The 23,534-nt window shown below is 55.5% G+C and overlaps 1 protein-coding gene across 1 annotated transcript in view; it reads left to right on the forward strand.

Annotated features, from left to right (window-relative positions):
• The first annotated feature begins 3,701 nt into the window (after nucleotides 1–3,701).
• CTXN1 (cortexin 1) overlaps nucleotides 3,702–23,534 on the forward strand; it is a 44,181-nt gene continuing 24,348 nt past the window's right edge. Inside the window, exon 1 of the mRNA XM_050910577.1 lies at nucleotides 3,702–3,733. The gene's annotated coding sequence lies outside the window, so the exon portion shown is untranslated. The remainder of the gene's footprint in view (nucleotides 3,734–23,534) is intronic.

A 23,534-nucleotide genomic window follows, 5' to 3' on the forward strand; every position in this document is an offset into this window, starting at 1 on the left:
GTCCCCTAAGAGCTTTGGAGAGTTTTCCAAAAGACAGGGCTCTTCATGGTCCTTCCAGTGTTGGGGACAGAGGTTAAGGCTCCCCAGATCCCAGCAGGAATGGTTTCTCTTGGATATATCATGCGCCAAAGCATGCTTGCTGGGTAAAACCAGCAGGGACCCGCAGGAGGTGTGAATTTTGTAGCAGCTGTGACTCATCCTGGCCTTGGCAAGTGCAATGGGGACGGATCTCAAACGGCTCCAGAGCTCGCACGGAGCAGGCGCCAGCCCTCGAGGACACCTGGGAGAGGAGGCACACGGCTCCGGCGGGCTCCTGCCTCTCCTGTTTGCCAGTTACATCCCTGCACCTTCTCCTGAAGGCTGTGCAGCCCCTGCAATGCCTGGGAGATGCAAGAGGAACCGGAGGAGGGGAGTAAGGTACGATTTGGTCTGAACACATGATGGTCGCTCCTGCCTGTGGCTTCGGTGCCAGCCCCAGCCTCCAGACCAGGCTGGCATGGTAACTCCTTTGCAGGATCCCAGAATTTTCTTTCCCTCCGTGGCACAGATGCAACTGTGTTGCTCTGAGATCGCCTGTTTTCAAAGCAGACTCTGGGGCTGCATTTATATCCTCTGCACCCGGGCAGGGGAGGGCAAGGAGCTGGTGCTTTTGCCCGCTCTCAAAGCCGCAGGAGTGTGAGGCAGGAAGACGCGGCCCATTTGTCCTCCCCAAACCAAGTGTGCCCTCTCTGCTGAGTGCCCAGAACATCCTTCGGGGAGTGCCCAGGACCCACCCTGGGGAAGGGACCGGCTCCGGGGAGCTGTGATGCATCTGGCAGTGTGAACCCAAACCTCCCTGGGAGCTGCTGCTTTACGGAGGGGAAGCAGAGAGAAAGCGGCTCCCCTGTGACAGTCCCCTGCCAATGTGGTTGTGGCTTCATCCAGGCGCTGCTCTGGGAGGGTTTCAAACCCCTCCCCGTCCCAATTCGTCTGTGCATATCCGACGGTTCCCCGAGCTTGGTTGGCCAGACGAGGGGTAACACCCCACAGGTCCAGCACGCAGCGAGTGCTTAATCTGCTCTGCAGGAGCAAAGAGCTTGGAGAAAAGGGCCTTTGCAGGAAGGCGTCTGTGCTAACGTCAGAAGCGACACAAAGAGCACTGCACAGGCTATTGCAGGGACCTTCCCTGGGCACAGCTCAGGGTCTCAGCACCCAGTGCCACAGGGATAACCCCCAGTGGTCCCCAGAGCCAGCATCCCCTGGGAAAGAAGCTGGTGGGAGGGAGCATCATCAGCTGCTGTCAGTGGTGAGTCCAGCACTGCTGAGAGTGCTCGGCTGGGCGCTGTGGCTGGGGGTCCCACTATGGGGACCATTAGAAGAAACTTGAGTGTGTGCGTGCAGGACACAGGCCCACCAGCATGGACTGAGCATCAGCAGAAGCTATGCTGACCCCATCCTGCCCACCAGCAGCGCCCACAGCTTTGAATGCCCCTCTAATACATTTATGGCTCTGTCTATCTATTCTGTACCATTGCAGAGGACAAAAGTCCAAGTGACACATTCCAGCCTGAGAAGATGCCGGGACAGGAGATGGGAGCATGCACAGGAGGCTCGAGAGCTCAAAGCCCCTTTAGGCTGAAACAAAGAAAAGGGGAGCACGGTCACCCTCTGCTCTGCTCCTGGGCTCGTGCGGGAAGCCAGCTCTGGTGCATTGCTCAGGAGAGCAGGAGGGATGGATCCAGCCAGGGGATGGCTGTGGTGCAGTAGCAGCAACTGTGCTTGGCTGCAGGGATGGTGTGAGGGTGTGCTGGTAGCACTTAGCTAGAGAGGACCAGCAGCTCCATCACTGCTCTCCTGTCCCTGCTGTCACCTCGTGCTGGCCCCGCAAGTCCCCTGGAGATGCCCCAGCAGGACAGGGGAGCTCTGCTAATCTTTGACAGCAGAGCATGCTCCCAGCTGGTGCTGAGCACAAGCAGCAGCAATGCTGTAACTCCCACGCTGGCATTTCACAGGGATCTTACCCTGACCGAAAAATCCTGTGGGGCCTTAGCCTGGATCCCTCCTGCCTGTCCTAGCAAGTGGTCTGCTTCAAGGCCGTGTCCCCTTCCCCGGCATCCCCTTGGCTGTGCCTCCTCCCTTGCCCCTCTGCTGCCCAGAGATGCCACCCACACCCTCCCGCTCTGACCTCTGGCAGCGACATCACCCCCTTTGGTCCTACAAATACTGTGGTACCCCTGGGACACTGCTCTGTGGCTCCCATGCACTGTCCACCTTGCACAGCCACCCCTCCTCATGGCACCCTGCCGCCCTGCACCCTCCCTCAGGGCCACCATCCTCTCCGCAGCACCACTCCTTGTGCCCCCCTGCACCACCGAAATTCCCCTGCATCCTCAGAGCAGAATCCCCCCCCAAGCACTGCTCCCTGCTCCACGACCCCCACACCTCCCGTGTCCCCACAGCAATCCCTCAAGTCACCACGCTGCCCTGCATCCCTACTCCTGCACATCCCCACAGCGCTGCATCCCTGGCACCCCCAAGGCCATGCCTGCCCCCTGCACCCCATGGGCACTCCCCACGGCACTGCCATCCCCCGGGCCATCCCCCATAGTAGCGCATGCCCCTGCAGCCACCTTACCCCCCTGCATTTCCACAGCAGCCCCATGGCACTACTCCTCCCTGCAGTGTCCCCCCCCCCCCGCTGCCTCCCCAAGGTCCTCCTACAGTACCGCACCCACTGCAGCCCCCGGCACCCTGCAGCCCCACGGCCCCCTGTAGCACCACATTCCCCTGCATCCCCCCCCACCCCTGCATGACAGCACATCCCCATGCATTCCCCACACCCACTGCGTCCCCACGGCCCGCCGGGGTACCACAGCCTCCTGCATGTCCCACACCCCCTGCAACCCCCATTGCACCTCATCCCCCTGCGTGTCTACACCCTCCCGCACCCCCCCCACACCCCCTGCATCCCCAGGGTACCCCATCCCCCTGCATCCCCCCACCACCCTGCATCCCTAGGGTACCACATCCCCCTGCATCCCTCCGGCATCCCCTGCATCCCCAGGGTACCCCATCCCCCTGCATCCCCCTGGCATCCCCTGCATCTCTAGGGTACCCCATCCCCTGCATCCCTCCGGCACCCCCTGCATCCCCAGGGTACCACATCCCCCTGCATCCCCCCGGCACCCCTGCCTCCCCAGGGTACCCCATCCCTTGCATCCCCCCGGCACCCCCTGCATCCCCAGGGTACCCCATCCCCCTGCATCCCCCCGGCACCACATCCTCCACACCTTCCTGCATCCCCCCCGTTATCCCATCCCCCTGCCACCCCCCATCCCTCCCCTGCATCCCCACGCTCCCACCTCCCCCGCATCCCCGCACGGCCCCCACACCCTCCTGCCTCCTCACAGCCGCTGCATCCCCCCCCCCCCCCCCCCCGCACTACCACACCCCCCGCATCCCTCCACCTCTCCCGCAGCCACACTCCGCCCCCCCCCCCCCGCTCCCCCCTCCCCCGCCAAATCCCGGGCCCCACCCCGGCCCCCCCCCCAGCCCCCCCCTCCGCCTTCCGCAGCCCAATCAGGGCGGCTTGGACGAATTCAAACCCCGGCCCCGCAAGCGCCGGCGCCGGCTCCGCTCCGTTCCCCCGGCCGGGGAAGGCTGCGCCGTTAAGCGGCCGGGAACGGGGCCGGTCCGGATGGGCTCGGGGAGCCGCGGGGCTGGGTACGGCCCCCGCCTGCCGCCCGGAGCGCAGGTGAGCCGGGGGGGGGAACCGTGGGGAGGGGGGGGCTCCCGGGAAAGTTTGATCGCGGTATCACCGGGGCGGCGGCTGAGCGGAGCCCCGGGGCTGCACCGGGCACCGCCCGCCAGCGGCTCCGCAGGGGCGGCGCGGAGCGGGGGGGGGAGAGCGCTCCCGGTGCTGGCTGACCCCCCCCCCCCTCCCGGTGCTGGCTGAGCCCCCCCTCCCGGGTCTGAGCCGCCGCTGGGTGAGGCTCCCGGAGGCTTCGCCCGCCTGCGGGGCACCCTGCGGAGAAGGGGGGGGGGGGCCGGGAAGATGGGGTGGTCCCCGGGGTGGATGTGCTCCCGGGGGTCTGTGACAGTCTGGGTGGAGGGAAAAAAAAAAAACCAAAAGGGATTTTGGAAGAAATATCGCTACTAGAGGAGAAAATCGGGATGGGCATTCTGGGGAAGAAGAAGTCGAAAACAGGGAATTTCTGCAGCTGCTGCAAAACCGCTGATTTTAGAGTTCTTACAGCAGGAAGCGATGGGGCGTCTGCGAAAGACCCCTTGTGCTGAGGGGCCTCGGAGGATGCCCACCCCCCGGGTCTGGAGAGCTGGTGTGGTTCTGAGAAACTTTTGAATTAAATCGAGCTGATTTCTCCCTTCTGGAGCTGCGGGTCTGTGCGGAAGCAGGGGAGAATTGCACAGAGCCTTGGGACAAAGGAACAAGCCAAAGAGCCAAAGCAGCCCCACGAAGGAGCTGGTGTAATTTAAATCTCAGGCCCCCTTGGGAAGAGTTGGAGCTGCGGGAACTCGCCATGCGATGCTGGGAGTGTCGGTGAGCCCTGCCTGTGGCAGAGGGAATTCAGCTCGCCCGAGCCCTGGGAAGACTGGGCTTGCCGGAGACAGTTTTTGGTGCAGAGCCTCATGTTAAACATGAGGATAAAAGCTGTTACCAGTGGCAGCTGTGGATTTGACAGTGGTTAGGGGCTCCCCAGCACTTGACTCCCATCCTTACCTTCCTGCCATTCCCAGAGATGTTCTGCTTTCTCCCAGCTATGATTATTTGCCATAAATTTGCCCAAAAGCAGAGGAGGTAAAATCCTTAGGCTGGCAGGGCAGACCTGTTTGCAGTACGTGCGGAAGCATGACTCCAGTTCTGTCTACTTGACCAGTCTCCTTCTGTACGCACTGCAAGTGCCTCGTCACCCCGAGCTCGGGCTGCGATGCTGTAACAAGGCACTCGAGGCCTCCGATCGCCTTCCCCAGTTTAGTACCTGTCAGCTTGGGGCACAGACCTTGAGCTGAACAGAACCGCCGCACCCAGTGGGAACTTGTTGTCCCAGTAATGCCCAGTTTGGGGCTAGGCAGGCAAGGCCCCTGCAAGATAAAAAAAAAAAACAATGTGGTGGTGTTCCTCGCTGTTAATATCGTTAGGAGTGTGCGGGTCCTTGGGTTTGCAGCTGGGAGGTGGCAGAGTTGCAAACATCCTCCGGTTTTGCCCTGCGGGTGGTTCTGGTGGTGCCTTGGCCGGGCTGGTGCCTGGGACGGTAGGTGGGGAGGGTTGTCCTGGCAGGCAGACGGGGTGGAAGCAGGTTCTGTCTTCTTGCACCTCTGGTCTTGCCTTTAGCAGCACAGCCCCAGCCTGCTCCTTGCGGGCGGTAAATGTGCAAATCTTTGGGTGAGGCTGTGCTCTTCCCTGAGCTCCAGGGCACCCCTGGGGAGCCTCTGTGGGACACGTGCTCAGGACGGCTCCCCACGGCTCTGGTTCCAGGAGGCGAAGGGAGAGACCTGGCATCATCTCTGCAAGCACATTGCATGGGTAAAATGCCCAACCTGCAGGTCCCCCTGGAAAGGATTTGGCATTGCTCCGGGGATGCACAACCATGCTGTCTGCCTGCCAAGCTGCTCCCCAGGCTGGGAGAGGCCGGCTGCTCTCATCGACGTGCCGTTCACTTGTTGCAGGTGGCTGGGCAACGTAGGCAAGTCCCGCTGCCTTCCTCGCTGTGCTTCTGCCAGAGAAATCTGCTCTTTTTTCCCTAGCAGTTGGCCGGCTCTGCTGCGCTGTCTGCAGCGTTGCTGGGGCAGCCTTCCCAGTCCTCAGCGGGGATGAAGTGGGCTGCACACCAGTGACCAGCGCTTCCTCGGTGAGGACAGGGCTGGAGCAACGGCAGGCCGTGGGCGGATGCCGGAAAGCCGGAGGGTTATAGCAGCAGACCTGTTTTATCGGCTCCGTGATTTCTTCACGGAAGCTGACATGGGTGACAGAAGCGGGTGGCATCCTCTGGCTTGTGGCTCTGAACTGTCTCGTATTGCCAACTGTCAGTAAATCCTGAGCCGATGTGTTTTCTGAACAGCTGCTCCTAGGAAGAAAACACTGTTGGGCTGTCAGGCGCCTGGGAGCTGCTCTGATTTTACTGCAAATATTCTCTACAAAGTAAAATTGATGGATCTGAATCTAATATTCTGAAGGGGAACTTAATGGCCATTAGGCTGTTTCTCTCCAGCTTTGAGTGCAGAGCTGCGCCATTTAACTGAAGGATTAAAGGCATAAAGACAAATGAAGAGGGCTGCCAGATGGGTGGAGGGTGGCAGGGGGCTGGCTGCTCCGGGGCACGGGGCCAGGAGATGGAGCACAAGGACCTAGAGCAGAGTCCGGGGAGGCTGCTGCGAGGTCTGTGGCAGGAGCACTCGTGTAAGGAGGAGCTGCTACCTGCCAGGGCAGAGCTGTGGTGACTTCAAGAATGACCTGTAACGTGGGTCTGAAATGGCCAAGCCTCCAGGGATCAGCATCCCTGAAGTCCCTGGTCCTGGCTCTGCTCTCAGCGGTGTTCTGCTTGTGGCTTGTGGACCCTTTTGGGGACAGGAGTCAGTCCCAGACCTGCTGCCCATCCTTTTGGTTGCACTGTTGAGACAAGCAGACCAACTCCTTGGGCAAGGCTCAGGATCTGCATGTGCCAGGAAAGCCAGCATAAACTCTCTTGTCCTGGGCTGTCAGTTGGCCCCTTCCAGGCTGTGCTGTGGCTCCTGGAGTGGCTGTACGGTTCTCTTCCCTGCTTAGCTGGTTGCCATTTAACTGGCTTTGAAGCAGAGAGCTTAGCCCAGCTTCAGGCATGTCTTTCGCCCACTCCGATCTGTCCCTGCTTGTTGACGTCAGGCCAGTTCTTGTTCGTGCTTCCCCAACTAAAACTGAAACGTGCCCCATGAATTTGCTGTTGTCCCTGTGAGTATAATCGGGGCTCTCGCCTCCCCTTCTCTCTACAGCACCCTGCAGTCAGGAGCAGACTAGCAGCACCCCATGTTCCTCGCCTACCCCTGCGGTCACGCTCTTTCCCCTGGGGATCACTGGCAGCCCTTCCCTGCACACCTCCATCCCTCTGGGCTGCCGACCCTGCTGCAGCGAGTGTCCTGCCGGCAGGGCTGCGGAGCTGAGCTTGCAGCAATTTCTCTTCTATTTAATCAGGAAGGGGCAGTGGCCGTTCCCACTGCAGCCTTTGCCACCCAGCGTGGTGCTCGCAGCATCCATACAGTTGAGAGTGTAATCGTCTGAGTCTGAAGCCGGTGGGGAACCTCTGGGAGTCCTTGCCTGCCCACTGCTGCTGGCTCTGCTTAGGCAAGAACAATCCCAACCCAAAATACCTTTGTGGGCCAGGGGCTGGCCTTGACGGCAGGGCATTTCCCCAGCGTTTCTAGTTGGGCAGTTCAGAGATCTGTGCTAGTTCACTGAAGTGCTACAGGGTCATCTTGGAGACCTGGTGTCGTGGTTTAACCCCAGCCGGCAGCTAAGCACCACGCAGCCGCTTGCTCACTGCCCCCCCACCCCTGGGATGGGGGAGAGAATCAGGGAAAAAAAAACCTCGTGAGTTGAGATAAAGACAGTTTAATAGGACAGAAAGGAATGAAAAACAATGATAATGATAATAATAATATGACAATAGTAATACTAAAAGAATTAAACTATACAAAGCAAGTGGTGCACAATGCAATTGCTCACCACTCGTTGACCGATGCCCAGTTAGTTCCTGAGCCGCGATCCCCCCTCCCAGCCAGCTCCCCCAGTTTATATACTGGGCATGATGTCATATGGTATGGAATAGCTCTTTGGCCAGTTTGGGTCAGCTGTCCTGGCGGTGTCCCCTCCCAGCTCCTTGTGCCCCTCCAGCCTTCTTGCTGGCTGGGCATGAGAAACTGAAAAATCCTTGACTTAGTATAAACACTACTTAGCAACAACTGAAAACATCAGTGTGTTATCAACAGTATTTTCCTACTAAATCCAAAACACAGCACTATACCAGCTCCTAGGCAGAAAATTAACTCTGTCCTAGCTGAAACCAGGACACCTGGATGTGGGGGGACTCGCACCCTGTACTGATGTCATGTTTGACCAGTGCGACAGAACCTGGCCACCCACGCTCCGGCAATGCGTGATGCTGGCTCCCGAACAGTTATACCTGTGATAATGCTGGTGTTGGATCTGCCTTCTCCAAGGTCTGTCTAGAAGACCACTGGGCACACCTTGGGCATCCTGAGAGGGGAACTTGTCAGACCATTCTGCACCCGCTCTCCAGCATAGGCTGAAGGTTTCTGTTGTGTGGGGAGGCAGGATGCTGCTGTGAAGCTGAGGCAGAGCTGAGGTGTAGACCTGGAGCCTGGGAAGCTGCCAGGATCCAGCAATACAGATGTAGCTGTGGATATTAATGGCCTCTCAAGCTCTTATTTGCCTTTCTCTTCCTATCCTGGCAGGGCTTACTGCCTATGGGGTCTTTACATCCCAGACACCAAGGCAGAACCTCCTTTGGGGAGGATTTGTGTAGTCTAAAACACTGTATTTGGAAGCACACTTAGCTGCTGCTTGAATTACTCAGTTAATGTAAGTATTTAAGAGCAGAAGGAGTTTGAGCAGAGATCATTGTGCCCACAAGAGAGTGATCACTTGAGTCCATGGAAAGGAACAAACAACTCCTGGGAGCTCCAAAATAGGCAGGACATGATTTACTGAACATCTCTTCCAGCCTTGTTTGGGCTCTGTAGCACTAAATGCCTCTGAGCAGCGTTAGAAGGCTGTAGAGCAGAAGCAAGCTCTGTTCTCCTCCCACATTCCAGGGGTGTCACAACTCACATGCGTAATATCTGGGGGAAAGGAGGTGCTTTGGGCACGGGATGCTGTCGGTCTGTCTGGCAGTGTGCTAGCACTGTCGTTGATCTGATTGTCCAGTCTTGCTTTCCAACAGAAGGTGCAATGATGTGGGTGCAAGGAGTTTGCTACAGCTTCACTTGCTTTTCTGCACCTCTGGGTGGGATCTGAGGGTAAACTGCGTCTGGTCCGGGTCCTCAGAGCTGGGGGTCTGAGGAGTCTCCTTCACCTTTGGGTGTGACTGGCTTTTTGAGGAACCTGGCCATGTCCAGACCTGCATTAACACTCCTGTCCCTTGCTGCAGGGGCTCTGAATGTGCAAGGTGACAAGGCAGCACGTGTGCTTGACACAGCTCTGGACGTGGTGCCATCGGGATGCTGACCTTGCTCTGCGAGTCCCTTCAGCCCCACTTATGCCCAGAGGCTCAGGGAACCATAGGGCAGTGCTGCTTACAGCTCCTGCGAGCCAAGGCTCTGTTCCCAGCGTCTTCAGCATAACTTGCTATAGCCTAAAAAAGGAGACATTGCAATTGGGCAGGGATTCATGCCACAGCAGCCTCCTCTGTGAGATGATGGTCATCTTCAGACTCCTCTTAACAAATACCATGGCCTGGAGCAGCCTGCCTGATGGACAGGCTGGTGCTGTGGTGCTGCAGCGGGGACAGGCACAGAGCTATCAAGGACACTTTGAAACAGAAGGTGGTAAAGTGCTGGCAGGGCCCTAGATTTGGGGCAGCACACGCTCTCCTGCCCTTCCCTGAAGCCGTGTTATCTTCGAGAGCAAGGGCCTGGGGATGCTCAGCCCTGCTCCTGAACAGGGCCATGGACACCACACTGGTAGGACCCCCACTCTTTGGGTCCACAGTGTCCAGGAGGTGGAGGGAGGTCCAGGTCTCGCCTTGCCTCTTTCCTGCCTGCTCAGCCCCATCTGCTAACGATGCTGTTCCAAAGCATCACCGGTCAGTCGGCGCTGAGGCAGTGGCTGAGGGGTAAAGGGACAATGCTGGCCATGGGAATGTATTCCTGACAGTTGTTTCTGTCCACAGCACAGATCAGGGTTGGAGCCGCGGCTTGATGGCTTTGGAGGAACAGGGCAGCAGTGTGGGACCCGGAGTCTGTGGTGGTGGGAGTCTGTCCTGCCTGCAGAAGACTGGGAGGTGTTGCCCACACACTCTCAGGGACTGGTGTCTGCCACGGGTGTCTGCACACCTTAGTGCCAATTTTGCAAGGGAGAAGGGCGTGAGCAACAGGACCTGGAACTCCCCATCTGGCCTCCAGTATGGAGATGCTGGAGATGCCAGCACTCCTGTCATGCTCATCCCGGGCGTGGGCTGCGCTGATCTCATCTTCAGGCTCTTCAGTGAGAATCTGGAGCAGCCTCCAGTCGGAGCGCTGCCTGGGGAGGAACAAGCTGGTTTTAGGCTAGAGTGTGGAGTTCCCAGGAGGGATTACAAGGTATGGTGGCTGGTGGCCAGCAGCCCCTTCCAGGGCCAAATTCCTAACTCCTGACCTGGAGAGTGGCTAGCTCTGGGATAGGGCTAGATCACTGGGATAGTGTTATCACAGCACCTGGATCTCTCCATGGGCATTTCATGTGTCTTCGCTGACAGCTGGCAGCAGTAGCCCTTGGCTAGCTGGACGAGGTACCCCAGATATAGGCTTGTGAACTGTGCCCACCTCCTGGGGAAGGGACAAGCTCTGGCAGCATCACATGGATGTCACCCACTCCCTGTCACGAAGTGCTTTATGATGTGTGGCTCCACACAGTCGGAGCCCTTTGCCTGGAGGAGCTCTTCCTCCTGGTTTGTGGGGAATGAGCTGAGGCAGCAGGGATCCGGACACACGGAGAGTCAGAGCTGTCACCCCTGGGCTGCCCATGCCAGGCTTGAGATGCCTTCTTAACTGTGATGTTAGGAACTCTGGCTGGGGACACTGGTGGCCAGGTTTGTGGTAGCGGGGACACCACCTGCACCCCTGGGATATAGGGGGTCGGGCTCTGTGTGCAGCTGTCTCTGAGGAAGGGCAGGGTAAATGACAGGCAGAGAAGCTCTCCTCCGCTCCCTCCATCGGGCTGGCCATAGCACTCTCTGCAAGCAGAGCCCGTGCTTCGAGTGGGACAGGATCCTGTCTCCCCATGGCCCCAGCTGCATCTGCAGGTTGCCTTTCTCCAGCACCGATGGTTGAAGTTGGCACCAGCTCTGAGCAGTGCCAGCAGCTGCTGCTGCCCATGCTGAATCTCCGTCCGGCAAGGGTGCTCTCAGGCCTGATCCTCAGCGTATCCGAGTGGGTAGAGCTCCACTGGCTTCGGGGGAGCTGAGTGGATTGACGGAGGAAAGATGCTCCTGACTGCTGGATCTGCTGGGATGGGCAGCGCGACCCCCACGGGATGACAGAGGGTGTGGGTACTGAGAGAGATGGGGGTTAAAATATAGCCGGTGCTGGGGATCAAACATCATGAGTTCAGGTCCCAAAATCCTGGAATGGGCTTAAAAAATCCTTTTGCCTACAGAAGTGATCCAAGCAGAGTCTACTGCCTGAGGCTGCTGGGATCATGCTTTTCTTGCCCAGCCATGAAACGCTCCCTTTTGTAATGATAGTTGATATTCTTAGTACCAGGAGCCAGTACGGATACTAAAGCACCAGCTCTATAGTCCTGGGAGCCGTCAGAAGCAGCATGCCGAGTGCTGTGTGTGGCAGATGCATGGGCTAAGGCAGCCCTCTCCTCCTGCTTTACAGTCCTGCAGTTGCCACGAAGAGATGAGTGTTGCCCCAGCCTGTCCTTGCAGTTGCTTTGGTTTCTTGTGCTGCTGGAGTTGAGGGGGATCCGAGTGACTTCTTGTACCTCTGAGAACAAAGGTTCTCCTACATCCTATGCAACATCTGCTGAAGGTTCACCTACATCCTACGCTTCATGTAGGATCTTCCCAGACTAGTTTGGGCTCAGCAGTGGGCTCGGAGCTCCCCGTGGGAGCTGCTCTGCTGCACAGCATGGGGAGGCATCCCTTGGCATGACTTTGCATGGCCAGGCTCTCCTCCAAGCAACTACTTTTTGCTGTGCTGTGCCTTTTCATGTCCCATGAGAAACCCTATTCCTTCCCCAGGTATGTCCTTTCTCTTCGGCAGATGTTGCTGCTTCCCTGGAAAGGCAGGAGGGACGGGGGTGGGTGCCGGCAGCGAAGCCACAGAAGTGAGCACATCTCTCAGGGGATCCACGAAGACACAGGGCTTAATGCCATAACAGATCTTGAGCAGCCTTATTTCCCTCTTCTGTAGATCCTGTGGGACCTGTTCGCTTGATTTTTTTTTTTTTTCCCCCTCCCAAGATCTGCAGTGATAGCAGCTTTGGTTTGTTAACTCAGACTAAGTGCCTCTATTTTGCCTCCAAGCTTCTGGGTCCCCTGCAAACAGCAGTTACCTCACAGGCTATTTCTCCAAGAAAGGAGACCGGTGGTGTTTCTCCCCGTAAGTTCTGTCACTCACAGTCCTCATCTCCCTGCTGTCTGACTGCCTCCAAAACAGGCATCGTCCCTGTTCGTGTGTCACGGGGGTGTGTGGCTGCTTCTTGCGGCAATGACCGCCTGTCCCCATCACGCAGCTCTCCTACCCCAGCAGCAACAGCAAGCCAGACCTGCCACTGCAGCCCGCACAATCATCTGGCAAGGTGGCTCTGAAAGCATCTCTAAGTGCCGATGCTCTGAGCATATCAATTCTTCAATGCATTAAATAAAATAAAGAAATAAATCCAAGGGGATAATAAAGCAGAAAGTGATAGGCCAAGAACAGCAACAATAAATGGATAAACACTCAGCCTTCGGGGAGAAGCAGAGCCATTCATTACTCTTCAGCGCACATCTGAGCGGAGGCATGCCGGGCACGCGGGCAGATATACATACCCATAAAAACGTACATAGGTATCTGTGGCAGTGCATACATGCGTGGTCACACACCGCCTCCGCAACCTGTCCAGGGGTGGCTTTGCCATCCCTCCTCATTCTCCAAATTTTCACCGTGGCATTGAGCTCCTGGGTAGCCCAGCTCAGGGGGATGCGGGATGAAGGCTCTGCTTGTGGGCTGTGAGATCTTGGGGTGGTGCCAGCTCTGGCAACGCTCACGGAGTTAAGGTGAAAAAGCACTGTGAAGCCCACAGTGCTCTGCCTTGGAGGAGAGATTTTGCCGGTCTCGCTGCATCTCTCCCTTTCCTGCAGCCTGCTTTGTACCTCACAACTCTGGTTCATGTTCATGCTCCTGCCTGCATATGCAATGGGGTGGACACAGAGCCACCCTTGCTGCTGCAAATCTGTGATCTCAGCGCTGCCTGGGGCTGCCAGTGGCCAGCAGCACCCTGTTTCTAGCCCCTGCCAACATAAATGATCGCAGACAGCTCTGCCCGTTGAGCTGGTGGGCACCTGGGAGGGATGGGGAGCTTGCATGGGTCAGCCAGGGCCAAAGGCTGCAGGTTCTTGGTGTTTTCGACAAAGTGTGGAGGTGACAGAGTTGTTGGCACAGTTGCTTAAGGCACCGGGAGATGTGCTTGCTGAACATGGGATGCTTGGGTAAGGGGGGCCATGGACTCATCTCCCACCTCCTGGCAGGGACTGTAGGAAAATACTGAGGCAAGATGTAATGGCACTAGCTTCAGGCTGGGATAAACCTGCCAGCAAGTTGTTCTGCATCTTGCAGGGTTGCAGGTTCTTAAGGCCAGATGGGACTGCCCCAAGGAGCCGTTTTCTTTTGCTGTGGTATGTCGCTTTTTATTATTTGTGTTGCCATGGTGTTTAGAGACTTAGCTGCAGCACAGGGTCCCGCTGGGGAAAGCGCAGGATGCAGGCACAGAGGAGGCAGTCCGCCCTGGAGAGCTGGTGATCTAGAAGAACGAGGAGACCTACAGGCCACCATGGCAGGAGCGCAGAGACCAAATGACAGGAAAACCATCGCCTGCAACCCCCACCAGCCCCAGCACTCAGTCTCCTGTCTGCCCTGTCCTCATCGCCTTGGTCATTTGTCCTGGCCTGTTCCCACCACGACACCGTCCCTCCTGGCACTGGTCACACCTTCCGCATCCGTTGCCTGTCCCTTTGCTCCTGCTGGTTGTGTGTAACCAGCTCCAGCTCTGCTTGCCCCAGAGACCTCCTGCGGCTCGGCCAGCCTGCTCCCATCCCTCCTCAATGCTTGGGGCTCCTCCACAGAGCCCAGTCCCCGAGCGTGGGGGGCAGCTGGACCTGGGGGCCAGCCCCATAGAGCTGCACCGCATGTGAAGTGCTTCTCAGCTTGGGAGATACCAGTTAATGCAGAGATGAATTCACAGGACCCTTTGTTGGCGCAGACGGTCTGCATTGCAGATTTGGGAGTTTGTCTTTAATTGTATCAGGCATGTGTGCTAACGAAGGGATTAAGGCCTGGAAGGGTGAGCAATGCGGGCCAACTTTTCCTTGCCTGTTTCAAGGTCTTGTGTTTTATAATATTCTCTGTCTCTCCTCTCCTTTCCCTCCCTCATCCCTGTCCTCTGCCTGGAGCAGCCTCCTGGTTTCCCCCCCCCCACTGGAATCCAGGGATGCTGATCCATGTGCTGGATATGGACCGCTTACCCCAGACCTCCTTCCCCCACCAGCTGGCCAAGCCTTGCCCATGGACAGAGGGCCACGGGGACATTTTGCATGAATCTGGGCACCGTGTCACTGAGGTGACAGGGGAGGAGCAGGGTACCACCTTGCTGTGGCTGTACAGTGGGTCAGAGCAAGGATGATCCACCTACAGACAAATATCAGAGGAATAATGTGACCAAAAGGGTAAAGCGGGGAGGATGGAGGCTGCTCGGGCTGTCCTACGTTATCTCCCCTGCTTCCAGCCTGACTAGAAAGCCATGCCCCGTGGCTCCTGCTCTGCTCCTGCCGTTTGCTGTGTGAGCTGGACCTTGTTATTGTGGGAGAGGTGAGGACTCTCTTGTAGTGCAGCACCGAAGGAAGGGAGATGTCTGGACATAACAAGGTTCATAGCCAAATGCAATATAATGCTTGTCGATCCCTGCTCTAGAGTGCAGAGCAGGGGTCACCACGTCACTGCCCGTCTCTGGTTCTGCAGTCTGGTGAAAGATTAGCTTGGAGCAGTGACTGAGGACAGAGCTGGTTTCGGTTCGGAGTCACGTTCCCATCTGTCCTGGGACTGCTGCGAAAGAATGTGGTGCAATGTTTAACTCCTGCTTGGGTAGACCCAAGTCCCTTTGTATGCTTCTAACTTTGGCCAGCAATAGGCTAGGTGTTCCCTTCTCCCTGGTTTCTCCATTGTGCATTGGCAGCTTGGAGCACTTCTCCAGCAAAAATCAGGATGTACTCCAGGGCTGGCCGTGTTCCTGGGAATGGGAGAAGTGGTCAGTGATGCTCTGTCTCCTGTGGGGAGCAAGGGCTGCTGCAAAGGAGGCTCTCTGACAGCCTGCTATGTGCTGCGGAGAGCCACAGAGCAGGGAGCTGTTCTCATTGTCCAGCCACGAGATCCTCTTCATTCCGGGTCAGGAGTGCATGGGATGCCACCAAGGCTTGGGGGAAGCGTCAGCTCCTCCGATGAACCCACTGGGGAGCTGGATGGTGACTGAGAGCTGCTGCTGTGGGTACAGTTACACCAGTAGACCTATCTACTGTCTTTGCTTGATGGGGCTGGCGTAACCGATGGTGGAGACTCAGGAGCTGGGGGGGGGGCAGGTGGATCAGTAACACTCCCCGGAGAGCAGAGCTCAGCTCATCACAAGGGAGAGAACCTCATCCCCATCAGCCGAAGGAACTCTTGTCCTTCCCTGGAGGTGCCAGGGTTTAGGGTAGAGACCGTGTGTCTCTGGGTTGTGATGCTCTTTTCCAGTAAGAGCAGTCTCGCCAGAGGACCCGGATCAGCCACCCTTCCTGGTGTGCCAACATGCTTCCAGGAATGAGCACGAGGATGCGTTTCTCGGCTGTTACATGGCGGGGAAGCAAATCAAGAAGCAACGATGACAAGCGCTTGGCATTGAGATGGCACAAAGTGTCCTGGCACAAGGGGAGTACAGACAGGACCAGCACTGCCCTCTGAGCTTAGATATCTGGCACTGGGCCGGAGCCTAGCTCAGTGCCAACCCAACTGCCTGCAGCCCAAAGCTGGTGGGTGGATGGGACACAGGTCTCCACTGAGCATGGCCCTTCTTCAGCAGGGCTGATGGTTCATAGTTGCAGACAGGCAGCCCTGTCTCTCCTGTCCGTCCCTGCCTGTCATTCCTGCTCTGCACACACAGAATAAGGCTGGCACAGTGGATGTGGGAAGGGGGAACTGTTTCAGCAGTGGGCTGAAAGGATTTGGGGTCTCTGTTGCCTGAGGCTCTAGTTTGGGGGATGCTCCTTCCCTCCCACCGCACCTCGTGCCCTGTTTCCCAGGCTCAGAGATACAGGTTTGACCCTTCAGGAATATGGGACTGATCCTGAATTTCCCCTCCCTGGTGGGAAATGGCAGCAGTCACAGGACTCAGGGTAAAAAGCAGCATGACCTGCAGCAAAGCTCTCCGACAGTGAGTGTTGAACTTCGGGAAAGGGCTCCCGGTGGTGAACCCCACACAGAAGAAAACATCAGACAGGAGCTAAGTGCCCTTGGCTGCTCCGCAACGTGTGTTGGCTCCATGGCAGGGTGCCCGATGCGATTCTGGTGAGCCTGGGCTCCTGATGCGGACAGCCTGTATCTGCTGGGGGTCTGGTAGGCAGCCTGACGTGGGGGTCCCTGACTTGTGACCCAGGTGAGAGAGAGCTTCAGTGATGCCTGTGCTGAGCTGCAGGGCTAATACTGCTGCTCTGGTCCCCCAAGCCAGTGTCCCTGCTCCTGAGAGGAGGGCAGCGTAGTCTTGTTTCCCCCTGATTTTACATGCTAAAGTCCAGAGATGCAGAGTCCAGCTGTGAGAGCAGCAGTGGGATGCAGAACTGTTGTCTGTGGCAGCTGGGTGAGATATTCCTGGTGCCAAAACTTCTGGGTATCAACCTGGGGAAGGGCTGGGTCCGTTCTGAAACCCCGGGTCTTGCGGTGAAGAGCCTGTGTGTCTGCTTGGCTTCAGCGTGAGCCTGCTTGGCTGAGCTCTCTCAGCAGTACTGACCTTGAGGGAGGCAGGAGGGCTCTGGCGGGGGCTAATGCCGGTTCTGCGAGCGGTGGGCTCAGGAATTGTGCAGGACCTTGTGCACCAACCAATAAGTACCTGCAGATTAAAATGTCTTGACAGTGCTCCTACCAGGTCTAGGGCAGGGGGAAGTGACTCCATTGTAAGGCTGCCTTTGGCAATAGTAACAGGACAGCTGAATCTCTAGGAGCTAGCAAACTCTTTCTGGTCTGAAGGTGATCTTTTGGTGCCTCTAGAAGATCCCCGGGGTTCATTAGCACCAAAATATCTGCCAACAGCAGATGAATATAGCAGGCAGCATCAAACATCAGGGCTATCTTTTGTACTGCTGAATAAGTTCACAGTAGAGATTGCAGAGCCTTGCCCTGTGCTGGGTGGATATCTGAGCTGGCTCTAGTTAGAGGTTTACAAAAGCAAGGTCCTGGGCCTCCATGAGCACTAAAAAGCCATCAGCCAAGGCAGGAGGGTTTAGCCTGGCTGTCCTGTTTGTGTCACTCATCCCACCATTCCAGCACAGATGCATCCTTGGCCATGGTGTCGTACGCTGGAGAAGTCATGGGCAGCTTTGGCTACAGCCTGGGGTAAGGAGATGCCAATGGGTCACAGGGATCTGCTCGAGCCCTTGCTGTGATCCAGGGCAGTGCTGTGTCTGTAGCGGGTTCATGGTTGCCCTAGTTCTGTACATCTTGCAGCTGGTTTCTCATGCTATATATCAGCTGTGTCCAACTCCCAGCACATCCCTGGAGCAGGCTCTGGATCTGGTTAGACTCAAGAGGCTCAACAACCTCAGGGCAGCCACCTTGATCCACACAGTAGCTCCCAGTTCCTTTGTCTGCATGGCTAGTTCGCTGCTTGTTGAAGTATAGGTTGGGCTAGGGGAGTGCTTCAGACGCTGGGAACTGTGGCAGATGCTGGGAACTGTGGCAGAAGTGAGATTTGATTAGCACCTTCCCTAAGGGAAGCAGAAATGGGATACCCTGGCTTCCTGCAGCTCTGTGTCTCTTGCTGCTGATGGTAGATAACATTACTTTGAGTTAGTAGCAATCTGCTCCAGTCACGGGAACAGCATCGATCTACACGAGCTGGAGACCTGGCCCTGGAATCGATCTGCATTTTTATCAGCTCATCTCAGCTGACTGGAGATGTTCTGACACTGCTGCGGAGGAGCTCTGTTCTGGGATTGCTGTTGTTGGTTGCCTCAGCTCCTCAGGTCTTCTGCGGGGTCCTGCAATGTCATGCACCTGCCTGCAAAAATTGGGAGGGATGTTCTCCAAGTTAGAACTCTCCCAGAGGACTGCAGTTTGGCTGGCAGCCCCCACGCCCAGCCTTGCAGGCTGTTAACAGCTGTGGTGCTTTGTGGAAGAGGTAGACCAATTCCAGCAAGGTTTTGCCTTCACTTTTCTCCCTCCCTCTCCTGCTTCCATTTGTCTCTGAACTGTATGGGTGGAGGGGATAAATTCCAGAGGATTCAACTGCCAAAGGCAGGGTGTTTGCTTTTTTTTTCTCCTGTGGTGTTCCTTAATGAGAGCAATTAGCCCATGTCGGCATTTGAAAACTTCATGCTCCCTTTGGATTTATTATTGTGTGGGGATGCTGGGTTGGAGAGCACTTGTCAGTCCCATGGCAGAGGAAGCTCTTATATGCTATTTCATCAACTTGCCTCTTTGTAGGGCTGTGGCTGTGCAGTTTGTCTGCTGTGCCCCCTCCAGACCTGCCCTGTCCTGGCTGCTGTTTTCTTCTCTTCTCGCTGCCTTCTGAGTTTGGCAGGAGCCACTTGGAGCTGGGTTGAAGCCATTATTGTCCCTGCTGGAACAGATGGGATAGTCCTCTCCAGTGGAGAAGTCTGAACAGGTCTGTGAGCCAGCAACAGGGCTGGACTTCTCATTTGGAGAGCAGGAGCCTTGGGAATTTAATACCAGGACTCCTTTCCAGTTTGAGAGGACGCACTGCCCATATGTGGTTCCACGAGTGTTCCCCTCTGTTCAGCAGTTGCCTCCCTTTACCTCCTGGCTATGCCCTTTCTAATGCAGCCCAGGATCCAGGATCTGGATCCAGGAGCTGAGTTACAGATGAGTTCCCCAGCACTGTGGTGAGCTCCTCAAGCTGGGTTACGGCTTGGCCATCTGAAGATGTCAGCAGTGTAGGGTGGGCTGCAGCCATGTATGTCCTGAGCTGTGGATGTTCATCTCCCACCACAGCCAAGAGTAAGGGTGGGCTGACCTCAGCCCAGTGTGGGCAGGATGGGAAATGGCCTTGGGTGCCTGCCATTCTGGTGTCTGCTCTTTAGCTGTCGGGAGCCCCAGGAGATGTTTCAGATACTGTGTAGATGCCAATAGTGGCCGGACCATGGCTTGGGTGGATGACATGGAGTTCTCAGCTCTGCTGTGGTGAAGCTGAGCTGCTGTGGTCCTCAACGCAAGGACAGATGTCAAACAGCCCTCACCAGGGCATGTTCCTTCCTCCTCCTGGTGCCTGCTCACAGCAAGTGGGCAGCAACTCTGGGCTGGGATCCTGGCCTGGCTTCTGGAGGCTTGGCTTTTGGACCCAGCACTGCCTCGTGCAGGCTCTGTGGAGCTGTGCATGTTATAACAAAAAGCAGAGTAATGTGGGACAGCGGAGTTAGAAGACAGAGCGGTCTGGGAGACTAGGACTGAGGAAAGCCGGTCCCAGGACAGAAGAGATTTTGCTTAGTGAATCGAGGACAAAGAAAGGGTCTGACCACCATCTTCAATGGGCAGGGCTATAACTGGCAACGGTAGGCAAAGGCTAGTGCTGGCAGAAGAGCAAGCATCACAGCCTTGCTGCGAACACCTTCTAGCTGGAAACCAGCCCATCCAAACAACAGGTTTTGGAACAGCCTTGGTGAACAGAGGCTGAGCTGGGTTTGACAAAGCAGGATCCATTTCTGGAAGGATTTGTACAACCTTTGATTGCACCAGGCCAGACTGGCTGGCTCCTGGGTCCCTTCCAGTCCCAGGTTCCTTGTTGCTGAGCAAAGGAATTACAAGAACTCCCCAGGAGCTTGCTCTGCCACAGCCCTTGTTTTTGCTATTACCTTGGGTTGAGCCAAGGGGTGAGGAGGCACAGTCCTCGCTAGGAAAAGCATCCTGTGCAATTCCTCCTTGTTCTTTCTCCTGCATGCTCTTGCCTGTCGGCAGATGGGAAGCCCAGAGCAGTGAAAGGGGATGGTTTCACATGCTGCCATCGCTGGAATGGATAAACGGAGCACCTCTGGGCAAAGCTTGAGCTATCTTGCCAGGTCCTCAAGGAGATGCTTGCTGATTTGGAAACACGTGCTGATGCACAGGGCTGAGGGGTACCACCTGATGGGGGCAATGCATTAATTTAAGGCTGCCTCTGTTAATGTTATCTTTTCTCCTCTGAAACTGGAGCTGCAGTCGAACACGCTGCCTGGCAAGCGCTGGGGTGGTGATGCTACTATCCAAGCAGGAGGCTTGTCAAGAAATGATCCAATTTCAGCCCAAGAGCAGACACTGCCAAGCTCCAACTCTTCCCCTCTGACTGACCTCAGAAGGAATTGTCTCCCCTGCACAGTGTGGTGCAATCCAGCCCTGTCTGGCTGCGTCCCAGGCGAAGTAGAGTCAGCCGTCCTTCCACCAAGCAGGCTCAGTGCTGTTTGGGATGGGACAGGATGAGATGAGATGGGATGCTCCTCTTGCAATTGTTATCTTCTTCTTGGGTTGTCCCACATTCCACCAGACCTGAGAAATATGCTCTGCAACTCTGGGAAGCCATGTAGAAGGGTGGAAGCAGGAAGCCTTGGCAGAATTTTTCCTGGGTGGCCTGGTTCCTGGCCTGAGATGCATCCCTCTGCCATCTTTCTGCAGAGCCCTCTGTGTTCCCAACATTCCTCCCACCCTGCCGGAGAAAACAGCGGGACTTGAGAGAGTTAAGAAGGACCAGGAGGGCTGACAGAACAAGCTGAATTTGATTAGCAAAGAAAGAGAGTGAACTCTTCCCAACACATAAAGCTGTTATAAAGTGATCAATTGTTCTTTGCGTCAGCTGGGACAAGATGAGAAGCAATCAGTTTAATTTGGAGCTAATGAGATTTAGGTTAGATATGAGTGAGATGCAGACTGGCAACGAGGAAGTTCTGGGAGGATCCCCTTCGGCTGCGTTGTAACGAGGAAGTGACTCTTCTGAGCATCCTTGGACTTATTTCAGTGCTGGGGGCAGGTGGTTTTTGGAGATCCTCATGCTTTCATGAGTCCAGGACGTTCCTTGTTTAAAACCTTGCTGACGATAGCTCTAGGGTATCTTGTTGCAATTTTGTTGATGCCAGCTGCACACGTGGTCCTGTGCAGACCCACGGTGCTGCAGGACGGCAAGGGAGCTGGGCAGGCTGGGCTGGGCGATCCAACTCCTGCATGTTAACAGCCAGCCTGGATTGTTCTTCTGGGGAATTCAGCTCCATCATCCACAGAAATACCCAGGCACTGCTATGCATGCTGTTGCACATGGATGGTGGCAGGCAGGACAGCAACCCAGACAAAGAAATAATTTAAAATCACTTAATTGCAGCAATGGATTTCTTTGGAGTAGCGTATTTGCCCACTTGCTAAATAATTCATAGGAGAGCCTGGTAATTAAATGCTAAAGACCTGATTTGCTTAGCATTGTTTGTACTTATATTACTATTTAAATGCAAGAAATTACCAAGTCATTTAATTGCTAATGAAAAATAATACGGTTACTTACCATCTTATAAGAATTAGTCAGCATTTCTGTGTATTGTTTGCACAGAGCATAAACACTCATACTCTTTTTTTTTAGGCAGTTATCTTGTAAACTTATCCCTGTATTTGTGCTGATGGAAGGCATGTACCCTATCTAATTTTAATGGCTATTAAAAACACGAGGAAAAATGCAAATTAAAAAAAATGAAGCAGTGCAGGCTGCCTGTTGAGAATGCCTAGCTCTGTTCCCCATCTTCCTCTTTCATTTCCCTGCAGAAGGTCCCCTGGACGCCAGCCCCTGCTGCACCTGCACTTATACAGCTCTCTGGCTGTACATGGCCTTGGATGGTGTGTAACGCACAGCACTGGGATGAAGGTCCTGGAGAGAGAGCAGTCCTGAGCATCCAAGAAGTTGTCTTCAAGTTGGGAGTGACAAATAGGCTAACAAGGCATTTTCTAATCCCTGAGAACTGAGCGTGTTGGGAAAGGCCCTGGAGGAGGCAATGGGATGTGCTGGGATGTTCTATATTGTGCAGAGGCGTTAGGATGGTGAATTAGATGTAAGACCCAGGGGCTGGAGGGCCCGGTCTTAGGGAAGACTCTCAGAAAGAAAAAAAAACCCAGGGCTGCTGGATCAGATGAGGGATTTGGGTGCAGATCAGTGGTGCATTGGTCTGGGCTGTCCAACGAGTAGCAGTCTGTGTAGGCATACCGGAGTGTGTGTGTACCCATCGGGGATGCGTGGGAAGGAGAGGATGTATGTGTATGTACGTGGAGGTGGGGTATGTACTGCATATGTGTTGCATGCCTGCCCGCATATGGAGGCTGTGTGCATGTGTGGTGTATACAGTGAGTGCTGGGAGTGTGTGTGTGTGTGTGTGTGTGTGTGTATCGGGGGGTGTTTGGAGCATGCAGGTGCTTTTGGGGGTGGATTTGGGTATTTGGATAAGGGACTGTGTCTGTATTTGTATGCGATCCCCAAGAAATAATGACTGGTTCTCAGCTCTTCTGAAGGGAACTTGAGGGATGTGCTAAGGCCTTGCTCCGATGAACTCATCATTAAATATTTGTAATGAGTCACACGCTCCCAATCACGAATGCTTACTCAATGTCAGTTCATTACCCAGCTTCTTCAAATGATTCACTCGTAGCTTTTGATACTGGGAGGAGGACAGGCCACATTCACAAGGCCAAAGCAAGGCTGGGTCCCTGCAAGGCGAAGTCTCTGTGTCCCCTTTCTGAGGTCTTCCATGCACGTATGTGCAGACATGGTCGGTACGGGTGGCCTCTGCTGCCTTTGAGAAAAGAGGGCAAGTTCATCCCTTCCTCACCTGGGGTGCTGTATGGCTGACCTGCTCGAGGGTGCCTACCTACAGGGCATCTTCCCCACATTTGGTGGACCCAGTCCAGACCTAGAGTGGCTTCTCCAGGACAGAGTGAATTAGTGGTAGTGCTGGAAGAGGGCTTGCATTTCCTTAGACTCCTATGGATGAAAATTTCCTGGCAATATTTTCATCAGCATCCTGATGTTTTGGTCAATATTTTCCATGGGAAAATGTTGACTTGGAGAAAAAAATGCTGTTTTCTTTTCTGAAAGAAAACATTCAGTTTCAAATGTTAATTAAGATGACAGGGATCTGCTTTATACAACATTTTATTACAATGTTTAATGCTGAAGTGGGGACCAGTTTTGTTCCTGTTAACAATGGGAATGTTTCATTCTGGGAATCTGCATGTGGAAATGTTTCTCTCCCATCAGGCTGATTTCACTGGGGTCTCTGAGGACATCAGCCCTGTCCCCAGATGTACTCTTGTCCTGTCCTTACACCTCCTCCCAGATTCAGTTGTCTAGAGCAGAAAATACGGGTATCTGTAGCCCAAAGAGG

This window comes from Gymnogyps californianus, chromosome 24 (genome assembly GCF_018139145.2).
Source record: "Gymnogyps californianus isolate 813 chromosome 24, ASM1813914v2, whole genome shotgun sequence".
Classification (NCBI taxonomy): domain Eukaryota; kingdom Metazoa; phylum Chordata; class Aves; order Accipitriformes; family Cathartidae; genus Gymnogyps; species Gymnogyps californianus.